Here is a 23586-nt window from a genome sequence, read left to right on the forward strand (position 1 = left end):
TCTGGACGGCCAGGGAGGCGGACCCGTGAGAGAAAACGACCCCCGTCCTCGGGGCACGGGATGCCACAGGCGGCGGTGGCGGAGGCGGAGGCCGGAGGGAGCCGCCGCCCCAGCCGCCCCCTCCCCTCGGCTCCAGACCTCCGACCGACGCGCCGTCAGCCGTGAGGGAGGAAGAGCGACCCGAGCCGCCTCGCTCCGCCAGCCCTTCTCTGCCTCGGTCTGTCCACCCGCCGGCCAGCCAGAGCGCGCGTCCTCTTCTCTCCTCCCTCTCCGGCCGCCCAGTAGTAGGTTGGGAGCCCGCACCAACTGCAGGCAAGCAAACTCCCAACAGGACGCCCAGCGGCTTGGGCGAAGCACTTCCACTTGCCGGCTGCTTGGCGGGCCGCCCGGGCTGATGCTGAGGGAGGAAGGAGGGACGACGACGACGACGACGCCTCAGGAGAGGAGCAGAGGAGGGGGCATGCGCGCTCGCGCCCGCGCCCGCCCAGGAGCCTGGCTTTTGGAGGATGCTCTCCGGCTGGCGGCCCTCGTCCCCCTGTCGGGAGCCTGGCCAGCCGGGCGACCTGTCCTCTCGCCCAAAGGGGTCGAAGCCACACGCTTTTCTTGTGCCATTCACATACTCTAGCAACAGGGTCCTTTCGCCGTTACAGAGCCAAGTCACAAAAAAGAGTGCAATATAATAATGGCTTTCGGGTTTCAGAAGTCCTCTCCTTCAACCACCGTCCCAGGCATAATATTACTGTATTACTACAGTATTTAATTTAGTGGTGATGTGTGTGGAAGACACTGGTCCAGGCCATCAGACTTACTCTGAATTATATACTGTATTCAGATAGTATTCCTGTTCCTCACACGGTGGTAAGGTAAAATTTGTTCCTGGTTGGGTCACACAGTGCAGAGCTTTAATGCCCTTCCCATTTTTCGGACACTTTTCCTCCCCGTTTCAGGGTGCCAACAGCAATTCATTCATATTGTGATGCACATTCATATTGTGCATAAGACACTGTTTGCTTCCTGCCTGTAAGTCGTCATGCTTAAAGTTTGTTCTATTAAAGAGAAAGAGAGAGAGGTAGGCATGTTGATTTGTACTCTGCTGGCTACATCAGGAGAAGCCAGTTACAATTGATAGCTTGTGCAAATTATTTATTTGTTTGTTTGTTTGTTTGTTTATCCCGCCCATCTAGACCAAAGTCTACTCTGGGCGGCTGATTAATTAATTTTAGCAAAATATTGAAGCACTTAAAGAGTAGCCAATTTATTTCACTGTGAGTTTTAATGGATCAACATCCACTTTTTTAAGGCATCGGCTGCAAATGATAGACTAGGCTTCCAGATGATGCTTAGGAGGTAGAAAGAGAGAGATCACTGTCTTCACCCTGTTTAGGATCAGCTGGTCCCATTCCTGAATTTAAAAACCATCTCTTTATGGGGCAAAGGCAACTATTACAGTCAGTAACCAGGAAGATAAGAATACATTATTTCTATAAAATCACATAATATCAGAGACATTGAAAAATATATGTACAATCAAATAAATTTTGGTTCATGAAGTCTCATACCAAAATAAAGAGGTTAGTCTCTAAAATGCTTACAATAGTTTGCATTTCTCTCATCTTGTTTTCCACCTTTACTTTTGCGCACATGCTGAGACTGGTTACTTCTTTGGAAACAATTTAGGTTGGGATAACTTGGGGAAAATAAATTGCACCTTGGGCTGCTTGTGAAGCAGTCCAGTATGTTCTATTTGTTGACTATAGCACAATATATGGGGAATGGTGCACTAGCCCAACCCCACATCCTGCCCAAGATGGACCTTTTCAGTCCAGCAATAAGGCTACTATTTGGGGGGGGGGCTGGGCTGACAGATGGAAGGTCAGCTTTGAGGAAGATGGCTCCCTGTAAAACCACCCTTTCCCGTGTGGTTGGCTGCACAAATCTCTCAATGTCTGATTGCACTCTTACGCTGACAGAAGCTCTCCAGAGTTTTAGACAGGAGTCTTTCCCAGCCGGGAGGTGACAGAAATTGAATCTGGAGACATTTGCCTAAAACATGTGTTTATTACGGAACAACAGCTAGCCAGTGACTCACCGTGCCATAATATAGTGTTCAAAGTGTGTGAAATATTTAAGGAGTACTTTTCCCAGTGTCATCAGCCCCTCCAGTGTGTTTCCATGGCTCACCCCAGATCTTCTGAGTCCTAATCTATCCATCTGACCAATATTCCATGCTGGAAAAAAACTGCCCTTTCCAATAAGTTACAGTCATATTTAAGAGCACATTCCCCACCACGGACTCACATACATTCTGGTTACAGAGGTATTCAGTGCAAAAATGAACAGACGCCACTAAATCATCCTGTGCACTTTGAAAAAGTAAACTCAAACAGTTACTGAATTTTTCTAAGGTATTTATTGGAAATCACAGCCCCTTGTAAGATAGAGAGGGGAATCTTTCAAATGAAATTATTGTCCTTATCGTTCTATAGTGTTACAACTTCTGTAATCATAATTTTGAATTATTTGGGGGTATAAGCAGTTTCCCTAACTTGCCACTTCAACTGTTCAACCTGAGTTTGACGACAACTCATAGGAATAAACATATATTTTAATATTCCTTTAATTTCAAAACCTTCACTAGCTGTCACCAACCCTTAGTGGCCTCTACATGTTGCCACTTTGGTTCTGGCATTTCGCAGTCCCACTACAATCCTCAGGTAAATCAGCATGCCACATCACTTGGTCTGAAGTAAATCATTTTTTTGCAGTAACAATTTCAGTAAAATATAGTTTTATTCCTGACCTTGATCTAATTCTTATACATCTCCCCACTCTTTTCCATGAAGTGGAAACTTCTCTGACCCTCTTTTCTTGCTCAGAAAACCCAGACAGTCCTCACCAACGTTAAATGCTCCAAGCTCACTTCATCCCTTCCCATACTTACTATCTTCATATACAGTGGTGCCTTGCAAGACAAATTTAATTCATTCCGCGGTTAATGTTGTCTTGCGAAAAATTCGTCTTGCGAAACGTTTTTCCCCATAGGAATGCATTTGAAATCTAATTAATGCGTTCCTATGGGCAAAAAAAGTCAGAACAAAGTCAAGTTTGGTTTACAAAGGGGTTTTTTAAGTGCTCTTTAAAGCCATACATATTGTGGAGATAATTTAAAAAAATTCAATCAAAAAACTAACTTTTTAAACATCTTAGAAAAGCATTTAAAAATCAGCAAACATGAGGCAGGAACAAAAAACGGAAAACATTCTTCTTGCGAAGCACGGCCATAGGAACATTTGTCTTGCGAGTCATCACACCCCACCACCCCCCATTGCCAAAACTATTTGTCTTGCGAGTGTTTTGTCCTGCGAGGCATTTGTCTTGCAAGGCACCACTGTACTCTAAGCAAGTCACTCGCCATGTTTACATCAATGATCACATTTTAACATAACCAGGAATCACAGAAGCCCAGTCTTAAATCAGAGATGGGACTTCTACATTGCCTTAGCCAACCCTCCAGATGTTAGATTTCAGTTCTTCAGCCAATGGTAAGAAGTGCTGAAATTTGCAGAACAATAACACATGAAGGGCTGCCCTTTGCCCACCTGTGTTCTATAGCATAAATGACTCACTATGTTGTCATCCTGCTGAAAATGTTTTGGAGCCTCCCAAGTAAATGGTGTGTAATTTATTTCAAAGGAATTTAGCACACCTAATTTTAGTTAAGATTGCAGTATATCTTTATTTAATTTTGCCCAGAAATAATTAGCCCCATATCACATTACATGGGTGTGTGTGTGTTACATAATCTATTTTTATTTTATTTTCAGGAATATTATAAAATACTTTTTAAAATTATATTTGTAGGTTTTTTTAAGCCCCAAAAGTATTACATGAGGGTATGCTATTTAACATTTATTTCTTTTTCAGGAATATTGTAAAATGTTTTTTAATTATATTTGTGATTCATTTTATCCATCTTGCCACAAAACTCGCACAGATCTAATTGCATTGCCTGATAAACATATGATTTGTCCCTTCATTAAAAAAAGAACTGTAAGTGTTTGTAAATCAGAGACAGCGCTGGAAATCTGGGAGAGATGTTTTTTTTGCCCACTGAACATTCATTCATTGCAATTTAGTTTAGTCAAAACAGCAGTGTTAGAACAGTCATCAGAAGTAGGAGCTTGCTTCGTGAATGATTGATATTAGCATTTCTTTAGTTTAAAGACTACCAGATGTGTACAACTCTCTAGTTTCAAATACATTTGTGTAGATGTCATACTGATCTTAACCCATTTTCATAGTTAGCCTAACAGTTAAATCTAAGACATGCCAACTCAGAAACCTTGAGTTCAGTGGGACGTATGCCCAAATAATGTGTAATGTTTCTAGATTAAAGTATAAAGTTGTAGCCCTTTACATACCTCCCTGGGAATATGTCCCTTTGAACTCAACAGTGATATATATAATTGCAGAGTAACTCAGTTGCCTTGTATACAACTGGCGTTAGTAGGTAAGGAAATGTGATCGTTATTATCATAATAAGAAAGAACAAATGCCAGCTTATTTTACTTATTATCAACCTACTAAAGGAGAAAAGGGAAAGTAAAATATATAATGTCTTGTAGAGGAGAGAATGAAAGACTGGGACTCAGGAGATATGTGTTTGAATCCCATGTGAAGGAAACTCGTTGGAGGGTGGCAGTGATAAAGCAACTCCTTAACTAGCTCACATACCTTGAAAACCCTGTTAGGGTCTCTGTAAATTGGAAGTGACTAAACAGCATATAACAAACAAATAAATGAAAACCTAGAGCCTGTGTTATTGATTATGATTGATTGATCTGTATTATTGATCCAGAAATCATAAAGTTCAAAGCCACTTTAAAATGCTTCAGAGTCCATGGTTTCCCCCCACCCCCTTCTCGCTAGTTTGTTAAATAGTTTTATCAGAAAATATGGGTGGGTGATCGGTTAGGGGATGTGGAAGGCTTCCTTTGAAAAACACTTCATGGGAAATCTTTCTAACTGAGGAAATTTCAGCTGGATGCAGCAAAAGACATAAAATAAAAGGCCATGCAGCTTCCAACTTTAGGAAACTACTCATACACAGGACTTCACACTGGTTGGAGAGGAAAAGTATCAGGAGGGTGAACATGTTGGTGAATATAGTTTTCTTTGCCTTTTGAAAAACGAGTTGATCATTGGAGTGATCCTAATAAATAAATGCAGAAAGAAACTGAGGGAACATACATTCAAAGTAACCCACCACAAATTTGAGCAACTCAGCTGGAGTGATGTTAACAGTAAAAGTACTGTATGTAAAAGTGTTTGTGTGTGCAGAAAACATAAGGAAAACATTATGTATAAGGAGCATGTTATCTCAAATAATAAGATATCCCAGACTAATCTTCACCAGAGCACAAACTGCATATCCTACTGTTAATGCATCGCTTCCAGCTACTATACAGACAGATCATATAAACATTTTCTTAGCATCCACCTGAGCTATTTCAGTAGCCAGAGAACCATATAATACAAAATACAAAAATGCATTGTTTTACTTCATATACAAGCAAAATTAAAAAAAATGGCTTTCTTTAGTATTCTGGGAATAATTTATAACAGGAATGTGTGCTAAAACTGTCCAAAATGAAAAGAAAAAGACCTGGATGTATTGTTTTAACACATTACTAATTCTTTATCACATTTTGGAAAATGTTGGAGCATCTTCACATTTTGGCATTACTATTAATGGCAGCATTACTGAAGAAATACAACACTGACTGGATGCCAATCTTGGAATCCATGTGTCATATAAAGTAAAGTTGTTTGCATGCAATTTTAGTCAGAGATGCTAAACAAATTCCTCTTTGTGTTCTAAAATTTCAAAGAAAAAGACAAGTTTTTTTTAAATCTGATAGTGGAGGCATGTAAGTGAACAGGGGCTTTATGGGAATTTACTTCATCGTTTATAGATAAGCAAAAAAAAAAAGAGCTGAGTTTGACATTGGTTGATTGATTGAAGGATTAACTGGTGAGAAAGCTATGACTGGGGGTTTGATTTATGAAATTCTGAGCAAAACCAATTCTCCTATGCTCAAGCAGCTCTTAAGGTCAACCAAATGTTACTCATTACTGTATGTATGTGACCGTAAAGTGAGAAGGGTAATATTATTGAAGCCAGGCTGTGGCAGGTGAAGAACTTGTTTCTGCATTAGTTTCCCATGGTGTGTTATATGATTTTTATGTCACCTATCATGATGCCAGTGGCAAAGTGCACAAAGATAAGCATAAATCCAACATGCTTATCTAGGGGCAGAAAGTTCTCCACTTCCATTTGGGTGCCTACAAGCAGTGGACGTGGGAGACTAAATATACTGAGCTGAGACATTTAAGAAGTTTCCACCAGCAGCAGCTTGTAAAATAAAATTAAACAAACCTATTTGTTTGAGGTAGAATTTTCATTACCTCTGATTGCAAAAAGGGGAATATACTCTGAGAGATTTTTATGTAACCAAGGAATATAATTATATTAAAGGTGTCTCCCTGCTTATTTAACTGTCTCCCTGCTTATTCAACTTATATGCAGAACACATCATGCAAAAGGCTGGACTGGATGAATCCCAAACTGGAATTAAGATTGCCGGAAGAAATATCAACAACCTCAGATATGCAGATGATACCACTCTGATGGCAGAAAGTGAGGAAGAATCAAAGAACCTTTTAATGAGGGTGAAAGAGGAAAACGCAAAAAAATCGTCTGAAGCTCAACATTGAAAAAACCAAGATCATGGCCACTGGACCCATCACCTCCTGGCAAATAGAAGGGGAAGATATGGAGGCAGTGACAAATTTTACCTTCTTGGGCTCCATGATCACTGCAGATGGTGACAGCAGCCACAAAATTAAAAGACACCTGCTTCTTGGGAGGAAAGTGATGATAAACCTAGACAGCATCTTAAAAAGCAGAGACATCACCTTGCTGGCAAAGGTCCACATAGTCAAAGCTATGGTTTTTCCAGTAGCGATGTATGGACGTGAGAGCTGGATCATAAAGAAGGCTGACCACCGAAGAATCAATGCTTTTGAACTGTAGTGCTGGAAGAAACTCTTGAGAGTCCCCTGGACTGCAAGGAGAACAAATCTATATATTCTGAAGGAAATCAACCCTGAATGCTCACTGGAAGGACAGATCCTGAAGCTGAGGCTCCAATACTTTGGCCATCTCATGAGAAAAGAAGACTCCCTGGAAAAGACCCTGGTGTTGGGGAAGTTTGAGGGCAAGAGGAGAAGGGGACGACAGAAGACGAGATGGTTGGACAGTGTCACTGAAGCTACCAACATGAATTTGACCGAACTCTGGGAGGCAGTGGAAGACAGGAGGGCCTGGCGTGCTCTGGTTCATGGGGTCACTAAGAGTCAGACAAGACTTAATGACTAAACAACAACAACAAAAGGTGACATACTGGTGGACAGAGACTTTCCGTGCTTCAGAAAACCAGAAGATTTTTAAGGACCTGCTGTTCCACATTGAAGAGTATCCAAATGAAACCTAATGTTGTCTGCATAAAATCATAGAATTTGAAAGGATCTTCAAAGACATACAGTCCAGGCTTCTGTTACATATACAGATTTTTAAAAACTCTTTCCATTAAGCCAGTAATACTAACCAGAATCGAGACTATACAACAGAATGCATGGAGGTAGCACAGTATCATGTACAGATGCATACTCTAGAATGAGAGCAATTTCATCAATAATATTTTGTGCCAGGGCAGAGCTCTGTGAAACGCAAATTGTGAAAAAAAATTATCTTTCAGTGTGTGCTGAGTGAAATTTCTTTCCAATAAATCACCAGAAGATTTTGTGGGTTAGATTTTTCAGATAAGAAAATGCATGTTCCTTTCAAAGTTCTGAGTCCACAAAACATTTTTAAACTAGCAGACATGCTATTTGAAAACAGAAAACCCAATCAATGTGGAAAATTTATTTTGATTCAATATGGCAGAACACGAAGATTTCCATGAGATTACACTGCAAATTGAGAATAGGCAAGGCAGAGTAGATTTCTTAAATAAACTCAGAACATGCAGAACTTAGGAACTGAGGATAGGGAGACCAAATATAAAGGTTTAGCAATGCTCCAGTTGTTCAATATTTACAAACCTTTATATTTGGTCTCCCTATCCTCCCTATATGAGGCCAATATTCCAACAGGATAAAATTAAATTTAGAATATAAAAATGTAAGAAAAATCTCATAAGTAAGAACAAAGTTCTGTCTAGTCTAGCATTCTAACAATTGTCAGCCAGATACTTTTGAGAGGCTTATAACAAAATGAAATAAAAGCAGGAGTTGTTTCTTGCTGTTTGTCTCCAACATCTGGTGTTCAGAGGCATTCAATTTCTGAACAGGTTTCATTTACCAATTATGGCTAATAGCTGTCTTTGAACTCTTAAGATATCCTAAATTTAATGATTTAAATCTAAATCTAACAAGTCTTCTCTCTATTCCTTATCCTCTTGCATTTCCACATGTTTCTGAATAGAACTTTAGCTTCTGACATCCAGCTTTTGAAATCCAGCTTTTGAAATTAATCTTCTATAATATTGGGATAAGTCTCAATAGATGTTAATATGAAGTCAAGTTCAAGTTTATTGTATTAGCTAAAAGCCGTCACAATTGTTTAAAATACAAATATGATCAAATAAAATCATGATAAAAATCACAGACGTATAAAATAATAAGAGACCCTGTTAATTTGACATTACAAGCAGAGGATTATGGTATGATATCATAGGGTGAATAAACTTAAAGAAGCAGGCTATGTACGTAACTTTCAGTAGATGCAATAAGGTTGTGTCTGGGGATCTTTCTAGATAAAACTGTCTTAATTTACTTAAGAGATCTTCTCATCACTAATAGACAAATCAGAGGTGGGCAAGCTGACATCCTCCAGATGTTTTCTATCTTAGTTCCCATAATCCTTTATCCTTTGCTATACTGGCTGGGACTACTAAGAGCTGGGAGTCCAAAACGTCTATTCTAGAAGGAACCAGGTTGCTTCACCATAGCTTATATTTTCAATTTTTAATAAAGAATATGTTTAGGGTGATATGAAATTAGATTCAAGATAGATAGGGTGAATACTGGTATTTCCTGTCCTATGATAAAGAGATGATAAGATAAATGTATCATGAGATAATTGGTCCCTACAATTCAGAGTGTTCTGGCTGCAATTCTGTATATATTTATTAGAGAAGTTCCACTGAAATCAGTGGTGCTTGCTTCTATGTAAACAAGGATCATATCACATTCCCAGCAGTTAATACTAATTCAGTGTTCACGATGAACACACAGACCAAGAGTATAAGAGCTCCCACCTATTTTCCCCTACATCCACTGGATTAACTGGTGTCTTGTATATATTAAGAAGCTCCATGCCCCTGAAAATATATGTGTTTGAACTCTGGTTCAAAATGATGCTTTATAACTGGAGTTCTAAAAGTATTATTTGCTATATTCTGAAAGTGAGATGGGAGCTAGATGGATGATGTAACCTAAATGATTCCCCTAACTTAATCAAGCAATAGGTGAAACAAATAACAATTGATCTATGAGCAACCTTGGATCTATCATGCGGGAGAGAGCTGATATTTAGTCCTTATTGTGCTGTATCCTTTCTACCATCTTTTCTGTAATGCAAAATGAGATAAGATAGCTGTGTAATTCTCTGCCCTTAAATGGAAGAAGGTGTGGGGAAAGTTTTATGACAAGGTTTTTTCAAGGGTATGAGAGAATAATAAAGGTCATTTGATTTATGAGGCTCAGAGTGCTAATTTGCGCCACCTCCATTGTGCAAACAGAGAGTAGTTTCTATCTGAACCTAATCCTGTAAAGGGGAGAGAAAAGACAGTTTCCAAACTGAACCCAACATGTTTTCATCTGAGCATGTGTCTAAAGATACCACTCCATGGAAAAAAGGATTAGTTCAATATTGGGATGACAGGGGTGAGAGACGTCTGTTTATCATGATGACATGGCCAAAACAATAAGCACAGTCACACTTTTTGTGAGCTGAGGCATATAAATATTTCTCAAAGCAGCAGTGTACAATCATGGTGGAAGTATAAATAAAAATAAAATGTCTATCAAGATGAGTAGGTAAGGAAAATTACTCTGACCAAGGATAGAACTGACTAGCTTGCTGTTGTGTACTATAAGAGTACCTTTAGAGTTCTGTGCAACTGAAAAAGGAGGGTGATATACACAGGTGGCTTCAGCCCTGGAAGCACCATCAGAGTTTAAGATGCACAAAAACAATTGGAGTTGATACACTTGGTAAGGTCAAAGTTATACTGTACATGAAAACTGAGGATATAATTTGTCCAGGTGTGGAAAACTGTTCAAAGTATAGAGTGAATATGACTATTATTTCTATATATGCTGGAACAATCAAAATATTTTGATTAGTAGTCGCTATATATTACATCTCTATTGTATTATACTTTGAGTGGTTAAAATTGCTACCATCTGGTTAATCAGGTACGGATGTCATTGGCTGCTTTAAAAACAGTGTTTTTTGGAGGGGAGTTTAAGTTGCTTTCTCCCAACCTGGCACTTTCCAGAGGCATGCAGATCCACAATCTGATTTCTGGTTGGAGATTATGAAATATTACTGGAAAATGGCAGATCAGAAACCTGTCTAAAAGCATGCTGCTTAAAAATCTATGCAATTATATCTTGCCACTGATCTGCTGCATCTCTATTCTTCTTTTCAGACCCACCACAATGGCAACATGGATGTTATTCATTCATTTTTCAAACACATTGGATTGTTTAAGAGAAAGAGGCATACATTATGTGTGTGTGAATCCTGCCAAAATGCCTTGAAATAACTTTAAAAGAAACTGAAAGATATTATAAATTACACAAAAAGCCAAGTAATATTGTTCCCACTTATTACTTTATTTGTGAAATATACCTCTGTTACGTTGGCTCTTCCCCTGAGTAACTTCTTACAAGTAACTGTTATTTTAACTTAGGGCTGGATCCAGAAGCCCAGTGTTTTCACAGTACTCTGTCCACTATCAGGTAAGCCCCTAATTTGGAAGATGGGGTCCCATGTCGCTCAGGCCTCCATCAGACTTGGAGCTGGCCTATGGCCTATTTCAAGGACATTTCAAACTGATAAAAACAAACCCCACCAAAGTGCCAACCTATACCCTGAATTGCAGGGCAGAGACAGTGGGAAGAAAAGGGATAGCTGGGTGAATCAAAGGTGGGGGATGGGGATGCAGAATGCCCCTATTTGACTGCAGAAAGTAACCAGCTAATTGCAAGGTGCAACTGTGGGAAATAGAGTCAATTCTGTTCTTTGTGTGATACCTCTCTTCCTCAAACTCCTGCACCCCTCACTGAACTCTAAAATCTCCCCCACTTCCAGACACCCAGATGTTAATTGCATAGAGTGCCCACCTCTATACTTGCTTTCTGATTCTCAAGCCTCTTCCATGTCTTTCTTTGCTGACTGGACTACTGAGTGTGCATTATACATGTACAGGCCTAGAAAGTTCTACAAGGGTTGCTACCAGTACTATTGACGTCATGCCAATTTTGACTTACGGTGACCCTTTCCAGGGTTTTCAAGACAGAGAAAACACAGAGGTGGTTTTCCATTCCCTACAGCCTAGGTATGCCCTGGGACTGTGCAGCTCACCCAAGGCCACACAGGCTGACTCTTCTTTCTGGGGACACACTGAAGACTCAGACTCCCAAACTCTGGCTCCACTACTATTATAAGTAGCAAATAAATCAGGGAAAGAGCAGGGGAGGCAAATTATCCATGAGGATCACTGACTCTGCTTCCACACACGGGCATGACTAGATACAAGAAGAAAGTAAATATACTATAGTTCTATCATTTCATACCTTTCCCCCCTCTGTTTTATTGACTTGAGGTTTGCTTTTCCATGTAATAAGGTTATACTCCAAAAGAGAGCTTGGATGTGGCAGTGTGGATTCCCTTCTCCCATTCTGCACTCATGATCTGAAAAGTCACCCAATTCACTTTCTGTTTTCTGTGCAATGGAGACTGGTGGTGAAACAGGAGCTGCTTTGTTTCACTCCGCTCTCCTGGTTTGTTTCAGATTAGGAGTGGGCAACGGTGTCCTCCCTAGATGATTTTGACTTATTACTGCCTTCAGCCCTAACCAGCACAGTCAGTAGTGAGGAATCATGACTGTTACAGTCCAAAGATATCCAGGGTGCTCAGTTCCCCATTGAAACAATTTATGATGTTTTTAAAAGATAGTTAAAAAGAGTAATATGTAGTGCAGTCAAGGTAAGAATTTAGATTTTAGAAGACTAACTAACTGGTAAAACCTGCCAGAAGAGAAAGGTCTTTGTCTGCAAGCAGAAAGAGACTCCTACAGAAAGGTGTTGGTAATAGACTGGGACAATTACAAGCAAGGCAATTTCATATATCATTTCATATTTCCATATGATATTTCCAATTTCATATATCCAGATGTGACTGTTAAGGATGGTGAGGCCAAGATAAAGAACTTAATAGATGGGAGGTTCACATGGGATGGATCTTTCTGATATCTTAGATCCAAGTAACATAAAGCTTTCTAGATCATAACCACTGCTATGGTGTGAGCCCAGAAATAAACCAGTAACCAGTGCAGCTTTTATAACAATGGAGTTATATGCTTCTTGTGACTGTCTCCAGTCAACAATCTGACTACAGCATTTTGGACAACTTAGTTTCCATACATGGTTCAAAAGCAGTTCCACATAGAACACATTGCAGTAATCCTAGTGGAACGTAACTAAGGCACATGCTATCACAGCCAGATGCAGTATATCCAGCAATGGGCACCGGTGGCACTGAGGCTGTAACTGTGTGAACGCTCATTCAGGCACCAACAAAACCTTGCCATTCAGGCTCAATGATGAATGTAGAAGTATGACCGAGCTAGGAGCCTTTGGTTTTCAGGGGAAGTATAACTTTATCCAGAACAGACTGCATCCCTTATATTTAACCACAGGCACCTCTGGTTTGTCTGCATTAAGTTTCAATTTGTCTGGATTAAATTTTAACTACTCTTAATGTTACTAATGACACTATGAATTATATTAGACAAAACTTGTTACTTTCCATGTCTGCATAATGTTGAGCTGTTTAAAAGAAGAAAGATCAGCATTTATTTAACTTTGGAAAATTTGTGCATCCCACTATACTGCTATATTCTAATTGTGATGTGCACTATCTTCCCTTCTCCTGTTGTCCTCTGGACTTATTCTAGAATATGTATTGATTCAGTTTTTGTTTGCTTTGCTGCTAAACAGAAGTCTCAGGTGAGTAACACTCTTACTGAATCACTAAAAACTCAAGAACTAGGCAAGCTTTCAAATCTTCCAGGACTCTTCATTCAAATTTTATTAAAATGGAGGTGAAGAAGCAAAAACATTCCCGAAGTCCACTCCCCCCCCCAAAAATCTATCTAGTTATAGAAGTCATTATACTTGAAAGCAAACTAATGGCAGAGCAAGATAAAAACTGCAGAGTTCATTGATTCATTTATTCATCCATCCATCCATTCATTCATTCAATTTATATACTGCCCAATTAGCGCAAGCGATACACTGGGTGGTTTACACAAGATTAAAACTCACAAACCCTCTGTACCTGACAGTAACAAAAAATACGATTAAAAAACAATATAATGGTACTACAGACAATAATTATAATCATAAATATGAAAACCTTATCAATATATAGAATTGATTTAAAAATTATTTTTCACAACATCCCAGAGATTCAGGTATTAAAGATAGCTTTAAATGCAGATCCAGCTAAAAATAAGGTGTCAAAGTATCAGTTTACACTCTCTCCTTGCGGTCTGGACACAAGTTTATCTAATTCCAGTGTGGGTTCCTCCATTGCACCGATGAGGCGCACAAACCTTTCCTTTTTGGCTTAGAGGATTTAAAAAAGACAGAATTAAAATAAAATAGGGTTTATGTAGGCTAAAATGGAGGTTGAATTTAGTCATCCCATTAGATTAAAAAGTCAACTGTGAGTCTGATTGGTCGTCATACCTAGTGACTGGATGAGACAGATTCCTCCTCATTGAAGTGCCGTCTCCTGGAAGAGCATTTTCCTTTGACTGTAGAGCCTTCATTTGGGTGGCAATCATGGTATCTCCAGTAGCAAAATAAAACAAAATAAACTGGGGAGGGGGGAGGAACTGAAGAAGAGAAGGCTATTCTATGAAGTTTTGCTTCCAACAGGATAATCTTCAACAGAAAAGTCATTTCCAGAGCAATGCATCCATCATCAATGCTATTTAATTCTTGTATTTTCTTTTTTTATTATTTATGAGAAGCTTTGCAGACATTTATTCAGTATGGAGCAGAGGATACCATTAGGTGTTGCTCTGAAAAAAGAGTCTTGCACAAAAAGGAAAATGCATGTGGAGCTTGCCTTGACTGATAGGGGTGCAAGAGCCCTGGGCAGAACTGTATTTATATTTACTGGGATTAAAATGCCAATTGTCTTCCTTGGAATCAAAGAGGGACATAGGGCAGATAATCATCCTTTTAAACATTCCAACACAGGATTGTGATCTCTTAACAAAGGGCCAGAATTGCAAAACAGTTTGACTTTGCTTCACTTGGTAATTAATGAAGTGCTAAGAGTGCCTAAGCAAAGCATCCTGGTCAGAGAATGCATGACTCAAGATAATAAAAGCCCCCTCCCAATCATTTCAAACATCGGCATCATTTAAATAAACAGAAGAGACAAGCAATTGCAGCCTGGGGTGAGTGTGGAGGAGTAGCAGACATCACACAACTCTTCAGCTAAGCAGTATAACAACATTCACATTACTTAACACGTTTTGTCACCAAGATACAGGCTTTCCCTTCCTGCGTCAGCTGCAGAAAGCAGAGCCTGAATGAAACCAGAACTCTAGACATATGAAGAATGTGGGACAAACCCTGGCAAACATTTCATGATCTCTTTCTCTTGACTGTGGTGGCCAAATTCTCTAGTTTGAAAGAAGATGGGAGAGTTCTCCAAACAAATAGCCCAGTTCAAGGGCTATGCGTAGTCATCATAATAATTAATTTCCAAACAAACGAGGAAGAATTTTATGGCACGTCAAGGACTGATAGTAGCCTAAGCTTTCCGGATTGTCATCCATCTGAAGAAGTGAGCCACCCTTCACAAAAGCTTATCTGAAGTAAAGTTTGGTAACAAAACTCTTTGTTATTTGGGCTGTAATAATGGATGAAGATCTAAGTCATCAAAGCCACTCACCCAAAGCTTCTCCTGAGGTGGGAGAATCTCTGTTTGGTGGAGTGGATTGTTGTGTGGAGGTTTGGGGAAGAAGAGGGAAATTCCTGGCTATCAGACACATACTCCATGAATGAGTAATTCACAGGACAAAGTTACCTTCCCTGAATTTGGATACCCCATCCCTCTCACCCCCCCCCGTATTACAGACTGCCCCATGCAGCAGAGACTATATCTCTCAGAATGCCCCAGTCAGCATGGCCAAGCATGAGTTCATAGGCATAATCTTTGGGAGGGTAGGAAGGATTCAGGTCCACTTGGGTCCCTGTGTTGTCGCTGCTGGGCAGCCTTGGCAGCTGTACCTTGTTATGGACTGAACAAGACTCTTATAGGTTCCTCCAATGCAACAACAGGATAGGATGGGTTCAGGGCACAAGTGGCAGCAATAAGATGCATCAACAAAAATACATAGATTGAGTTAGTCTCCTTATCACAAATAACATGTCTTCGGGGAAAATGAAAAAGACCTCATGCCAAATAATACCAAGCCCATTTAAAAGATACCTGATCCAACTGGCCAGGGAGAGCCCCTGAAGGGAAGCCAGCCAAAAATGTATTAAACCATTAAGGGCCATCAAGTGTAAGAGCAGCCTTATCAAAGCTAAGGTGCTGATGGTTTTCTTAACTATTGTTCTGCTGAAATAAACCCTTCCCCCAAAGCAAGCAAATTCTGTAAGAGTAATCCCAAAGAAAACTCACTAAATAACTTCTGCATTATCTTGTTAAGCTTTCTATCCTTCTGCCTTTATTTTTTGTGTTTCCCTGGCTTCCATATGTCCCTGACACCAAGAGCTTGGAAAAGCTGCTTTGTGGAATGACAGCTTCCAGAATCTATCCACCACCACAGCCATGCTGGCTGGGGGATTATGGATGTTGTAGTTCAAAAAACATCTGCTCTGAGTAACCCCCTTTGTGCATAGACCTTCTTGAGTCCATTAGTCTGAGATACTACTGCCCACTAACATATCTTTCCCTTAGTTTAGCATTGCTTCCTTTCCCTACCGGATCTTCTGGCTATATAGTATAGTAAATCTGCTTCCTTTCAGTCATTCCAGAATGGACAGCATTGACTGAAATAGGCTTTTCCTGTGCTAGTTACATCTTTCATATCAGAAAGTCATTCCTGTCCCATCATAAAAGGAAGATGTCTTTGCAAGCAGGCATGGAGCAAGACCAGCTCAGTCATATGACTTCGCTGCATGGCTATAAACAGATCTCTTAGGAGATGGCTCTTGGGCAGAGGTAGCCTAGGCAAGGTGAGATGGCTGCCTCAAACAGCACATTCAGGTGTCATGAAAAGGCAGCAAATTGTATATCTGTACAGCCGTGGATGAGAGGGAGGCACCCATTTATTGTGTCAGGTGCCAGAATAACTTGGTTATATCTGGTCTGGTTAACTTTTATTTCTGGAATGGAATAAGGCACAGCCTTGTACTGCTTGGGCAGCAAGATGCCTTCAGCTGGTACCAGCTCCTAAAATGTCACCTGGTTCATAATAATATATCAAGTAAGATGAGGAGGGGATTGGCTACTGTTAAGGTCCCTACTTTGAGTATTTGGTTGCAAGTGCTCTTGAATGAATTATTTTACACTGAATGCATTTCTTCCAATGTAATGCTTTCAGTATAAAACTGATTAGCTCCACAGCTGTAACTTTAATGTCAGGGTTAGCTCAATAATTTTTTTTTTTGAGGGGAGCAGTAAATGGCAGTCCTCCAACACACACACTCCTAAGTCAAGGAGCATAGTACCTAAATCTAGACAAGTTATTTTAGCACTGGGGACAGAAAAATCCCACAGTGCATCTCTGCATCCCTAGCAATAACCAAACTAATAATTTGCTATCTTTTAAAATGTCATCCTGGCGTTGAACCTTTATTTAATGCTAGTGGTGAGTTAATCACAGGACACATTTGACTAGATCAAGGAGGGCTACACCTCCTAAATTTTGGAGGTGAGGAGACCCCCCCCCTGAGGTGCACCTTGGGAGATGGGGAGACTGTACGACACACATAAAGCTCTGGGTGCTCCCTGTCCCTCTGTATCTGTGGCCTGACTCAGCTGTCTCCCTCTGCAAAACAAGGTGGCCCTATTGGGATTCTTTTCCAGCTTGGTGATTCTGTGGTTGTGGAATGTGGAGAACTTAACTACTCAAACCTGTTCAACAGGTCTGACTTTTCTTCAGTAAAATAGCCACCAAGTACTTGTCCTTGTGCTGGAGATTATTTTCTCCATCTGAGAATCCTGAGCTTAGCTTCACCTTTCTTTCTTAAAAAAAAAACCAAACCCTTATGTCACCACATAGCTTCTTAAGCAGATGCAAGTTTGGTTTTCATGACAGAGTTGCCATCCAGAGCCAGAGATTGAGCCAATTGGAAGGAAGATCAGAACTGAGATGGGAACACATATTTGAGCACAGTCCTAACTAAGATGGCTGAAGGCCGGCTAAGCTGTGCTACAAGGCCAGCTGAAACTGTACTGAATACAAACCCCTCCCAGCCTAGGGATGTTAGAGATTACTTAAGACTGTCTGCATTTCTTCTAAAATAATGCCAGGAGAGTGGCTGTGTCCCTGGGCTAAAGAAAATTTGAATCTGGCATATCTCAGAAACTCCCTCCCTCTACCTCATCTCCCTTCCTCCCCCCCCCCATCCTGACAACAGATCTTAGTGAATACAGCAGTTCTGAGGACAGATCCCACTGTTGGAAGACATTCCCCCCCAGATCAGCCAGCTAAAAAATAATAATAACAAAAATTAAAAAATGGTTGGGCAGATTGCCATTTCAAGGCAATTTCTGTGTTCGCATAAAGGGATTTCTACTGGCAGAAGAGGATGTTGCTGATCCTAGATTCTTGATAAGTAGTGCACCTTGCAGTTAGGATTTCATTATTTATTGGAACGGAATAATATTACCTGATGGGGGGTGCACAGAACCATGGCAAAGCTGTGGTGTTTATGTTGTGAATCTCCATGTAGGTCCAGTGTGAAAAATGATATCTATAAAGTGATAACAATTGTTACTATTACAAAACAGAAAAAATGCTGTCAGTTTCTAGCAACTTCATTCCTGTGTTTGTGCGTATGTGTGTGTTACAGTTCTAATATGATGATGATGATGTGCTATCAAGTTAGAACTGACTTATAGAGACATTAATAGAGCTTTTAAGATGAGATATTTAAGGAATGGTTTTACCAGTTTCACTCCCCCCAGTGAGTTTACATGGTTGAGTGGAGATTCAAATCTAGGCCTCCTGAGTCCTAGTTCATTATTCTATACACTATACCACACTGGGTATCCCCAAATGGCATGCAAATATTATTATTTTATTTACAATTATCTTGCAGTTACAATAGCTGTAATCAAGACAGTAAAGTATCTAGTCTAGAGGTTGAGTTGCATGATTAATGCTATATCCATTAAAAGACAATAAAAAAGGAATATCTTACCTTGCATTTTTCTATTCATATTAATTAGTTGTTTTTCCTTTTTTGTGGAATTCAGTTTAAATGCTACTATGTCCACATGAAAATGATCTTCCTTTAAAAAGGTTGCTCCCATATCAAACATAATAGCAAAGTTTCTGTTTGTTTCATGCTGCCCTCCTTCTTTGATGTCACATCTATAGTTCTTACTGAAAAATAGCCCTTTTCCAGATAACCCGTGGAAGCAATTAATAAATGACTAGGTGAAAAACATTTTAAAATAAAAGAAACACTTGGCTACTTGGCAACATGTTGATTCAGCTGGCTTATTACTACAGTCAATTGTAATCATGCTAATCGGTATGAGATGTGGGTTGCAATTTGGTATATTGGTTAATGTCACCAAACCACCGAATACCCAGTCAGGCTTCCTGTGGTTTTTGCCTCTGTAGTTCCTGGGGGACATTTGGGGTGTATATCTGAGATGGTAGGCAGTAGAAGAACCAGCTCTGTTCTACTACTAGTCTCCTTCTCTTCTTCCTCTGATCTTTTCTACAACTCTTCCTCACAGGAGCTGAAATAGAGAGAAAAAATGTTTGTGGTTTGCTTGAAGCTATTTGGAAATGTACATTTATTTATTTATTTATTTATTTATTTATTTATTTATTTATTTATTTATTTGATTGATTGATTGATTGATTGATTGATTGATTGATTGATAGATTGATTGATAGATTGATTGATTGATTGATTGATTGACTGACTGACTGATTGATTGATTGATTGATTGATTGATTGATTGATTGATTGATTGATTGATTGATTGATTGATTGATTGATTGATTGATTGATTGATTGATATCCTGCCCATCTGGTATATTCTACCATTCTGGGCAACTTACAACATAACATAAATAAATTAAAATAGCACAGGAGCATTACAATATAAACAGTAAGATACATGATAGAATATGGTAAATAATAAATAGCAAGAAAAGAATGAATCAAGTGTTGACAGGAGGGAAGGCCTGGATGTACATCCATGTTTTTAGTTGGCTTTTAAATGTGCCCAGTGTAGGGGACCCGCAAATCTCCGGTGGGAGGTTATTCCAGAGGCGAGAAGCCACCGCCGAGAAGGCCCTGTTTCGTGTCTTTTCTCTTCAGGCTTCCCTCGGCGTCAGGCTTCTCAACCTCACCTCCTGGCTCGCACGGGTGATCTGGGTATATCTTGGTGGGAGCAGGCGTTCCGCCAGGTATCGAGGTCCTAAACCGTTTAGGGCCTTATAAGTAAACATTAAAACTTTGAAGAAAATGCAGAAACGGATGGGCAGCCAGTGCAGCATGGCCAGAATAGGAGAGATATGCTGGTGTTTTCTCACTCCAGTTAATTAAGTTAGATTCTTTGGATCACTCACAGCAGCAACTAAAAAGGAACATACCCTGTTCCCCTGAAAATAAGACCTCACCTGAAAATAAGCCCTAGTATGATTTTTCAGGATGCTCGTAATATAAGCTCTATCCCAAAAATAAGCCCCAGTTTAGTGAAACCCCGCCCTCCACCACTGTGCAGCAACCAGAAGAAGATGGCATAACAGTATTTGAATAAATGTAGATTGTTGTAAATGAAGAAAATAAAACATCCCCTGAAAATAGGCCCTTCTGCATTTTTGGAGCAAAAATTAATATAAGAACCTGTCTTATTTTTGGGGAAACACAGTATTTGTCCCTAGCACCTTGGACAAAGTTCCCACTTTGGGGCATACAGAATAAGAAATTATTGTTGCATTTCTGTTACCCACTGAATAAAATAACTTGGGTTTGAGAATATGCACCATATGATGCTATAGATTATGAGATCTGCTATGTGAATTCTAAGGTAGGCTATTATAGAAAAGATTTTATCTTTTGAAAAGTGAATTTATCACCAGATGTGAAACATTTATTGGATTGAAAGGATGCTGAACAAAAGAATGCTTGGATTGAGAGGGTGATCCAAAAGGGCAAATAGGTAAAGACCTATTCATAAATCACACCAAATACAGAAAGCCAGAATACTTTGGTTACATAAAGAGAAATGAAAAAGACCGGTTATATCGCTGATGGCTTAAAGTGAAACAACGTCTCAGCTAATGAACCCTTCAAAATAGTTTGAATGTAACATTATGTTTGTTTTGCAGGAATGGGACTTTCACATAAACACGGGGGGGGGGGAGAGAAAGAACACACAAAAAGGCTCTCTTTTTGTTTTTTGTTTTTGTGGTCATTCACTGATTTCAAAAATTGACCCACTTAAACATGAGTGATTCATTTAAACAAAAGTGGGATACATAAGAGTTTAGTGTTACTTTGTGTTTCCCTCTTTGGTTTACTCTTTCATTCACCTCCTGTTTGAAAATAGCCTGGGAAATTCTTCATCAAATAGCATCACCAGGGATGCTGTCAACAGCCAGTCAGAACATTCAGGGGCAGTCAAGTGGGAATTTTGAAACTTTAAAAGGGCTTGGATTGGCTGGAACCCTGTGAGGGGAATGCTTCACTTCAGTTGTTCTTGTGGGAATCTGTGTACTAGTTCCTGGTGCCTGCTATCTTGTATTGTGCTGCTTAGGTTATCTGCCTGACTGCTGAACTCAGAAGAAAAGAAGACATCAACTGGTAGGGGTGAGAGAAATGTGAGTAGATAAATAGGTACCATCTCGGTGGGAAGGTAAAATGGCGTTCCCTAGTCACGCTGGCCACGTGACAATGGAAACTGTCTTCGGACTAGCGCTGGCTCTATGGCTTGAAAAACAGGATGAGCACCGCCCCCTAGAGTCGGACACGACTGGACTAAAAATGTCAAGGAGAACTTTTCTATGTTCCTAATATAACAAAGGGTCATAGGAGATAGAAGTGATGGAGTCAAATGATGTGTGATAGATATAGCTTTGTACACTGGACTATTTCTAAAATCTTCAACTTACCCTGTAGGTAACTATTTAAACTGATTTAAACTGGCCTAAGTGTGCCAAATCTGCTGCCTTTATTTTCCCTAGGCCACTTTGAGTGTTTAATCCACCTCACTGGAATACAAATTTTATGTCTGTTCCTTCTTGAAGATAACTGTTATAATTAAAATTTAGTGTTGACGTACCATTTCTGCAGGAATTGAGGTTTTTTAAAAAAATAGTCAGGGGAGGCAAAGCCATTGCATTTTTGTGGGTTTGCTGCTAGAATGTTTCTGTAATGAAAATGAAACCTCTGTTATGAAGCTTTTCCCTTAAAAATACTCTAGAGGGAGTCAAATCTAAGAAAGTTTATTTATGTTTCATGTATTTCAACTCTTGTGCCTTTCTAAAAACATTCTATTGGCTTCCTGTTTATCTATTTTATCCCTCTCTATTAATAAGTAGCCTTTGTTTGTACATATTTGTACATGCTCAGACTGGGCAAGTACTAATGGTACTCAAAAAGGCATTATTTAAAGTTGTGGGTCTATGACAGAAGATTAGATCTTCTTTGAAAAACATACACTAAGGATTGGCTTTATGTTTTAACCAAACAGAGTCAGCCCAGAACTAAAAGTGAAAATGTTTATAAACAAAATAAATGGAGGGAGGTATTGTTTTCAAGTTGGGTCATTCCCCTTAGTACTCTGTATAATTTTAGGATATTATGAAAATAAATCTTTAGGTCTTGTAGGTGTTTGAAAAGAGACTTTAGATGAACTTTTTTTTTTCCAGCAAGCAAAAATATGTCATTTTCCTTTGCTGCCCAAATGGGTTGGTGTGGATTCCAGGAGATCTGTCACTCATCCAATATCCTCCTATTATATATATTAGTTATTCTTTATTTATTTATTTATTAATCATTTTTTTTTAAATTCACTATTTAGTCTACTAGGGTTCCTAAGTATTATACAATGGATAAAAACCAGAGCTTCCTCCCAGATGGGGTTGGAGTTGCTGGGAACTATAGTCCAGAAAAATAGCATGTCACTTTCTGTTTTTAAAACAAAACAAACCCTATAAAAACAGATTTGAAAGCCATGTAAAAACCCACCAATATTTGTTAGAACAGATTAAAAACAATTCCAAAAGCCAAAGACCAAAGCCCATACAGAACAATATAGTCTTGGCTACCTGCTGGTAGCTAAAGAGCGATGGAGCCAGCCTGAATTCTCTCAGAAGGGATTTCCACCATGACCAAAATGCTATTTAAGAGAAAATTCTGTCTCACATTCTGACAAACCTAGCTTCTGGGATTCTTGCAGTAAGGTACAGAGGAGCCATTTAATTCATCATCCTATGCATCTAAAGCTAATGAAGCACACACTTCTGAGAAAGAGAATGATGTTTACTCTGATGTCTTCTGGATCTGCTGTTGAATGACATATTGAACACTGATTCAGAAGCTGTCTAACTTTGGCTAAATCTTATTTTCCTGTCAAGAGCTGAACTTACAGGTTTTTATAACTACTTTACCTATTTTACCTTTTATAACTACTTTACCTACATTTTTTATTATTTAATATTTTAATTGGTTTTGATTATTGCAAGTCACCCTCTGAGAACAGACACTGTGGAGAAGGTGACCACTGAATTTATTAAATAAAGTTGGATGAACATGCTGTTCAGATATATGATATGTTATTTCACATAGGAAGACTCCCTGGAAAAGACCCTGATGCTAGGAAAGTGCGGAGGAAAGAGGAGAAGGGGACGACAGAAGATGAGATGGTTGGACAGTGTCATCGAAGTTGTGTCAAATTCAACTCCGGGAGGCAGTGGAAGACAGGAGGGCCTGGCGTGCTCTGGT

This window comes from Pogona vitticeps, chromosome 1, assembly GCF_051106095.1.
Source record: "Pogona vitticeps strain Pit_001003342236 chromosome 1, PviZW2.1, whole genome shotgun sequence".
Taxonomy (NCBI): domain Eukaryota; kingdom Metazoa; phylum Chordata; class Lepidosauria; order Squamata; family Agamidae; genus Pogona; species Pogona vitticeps.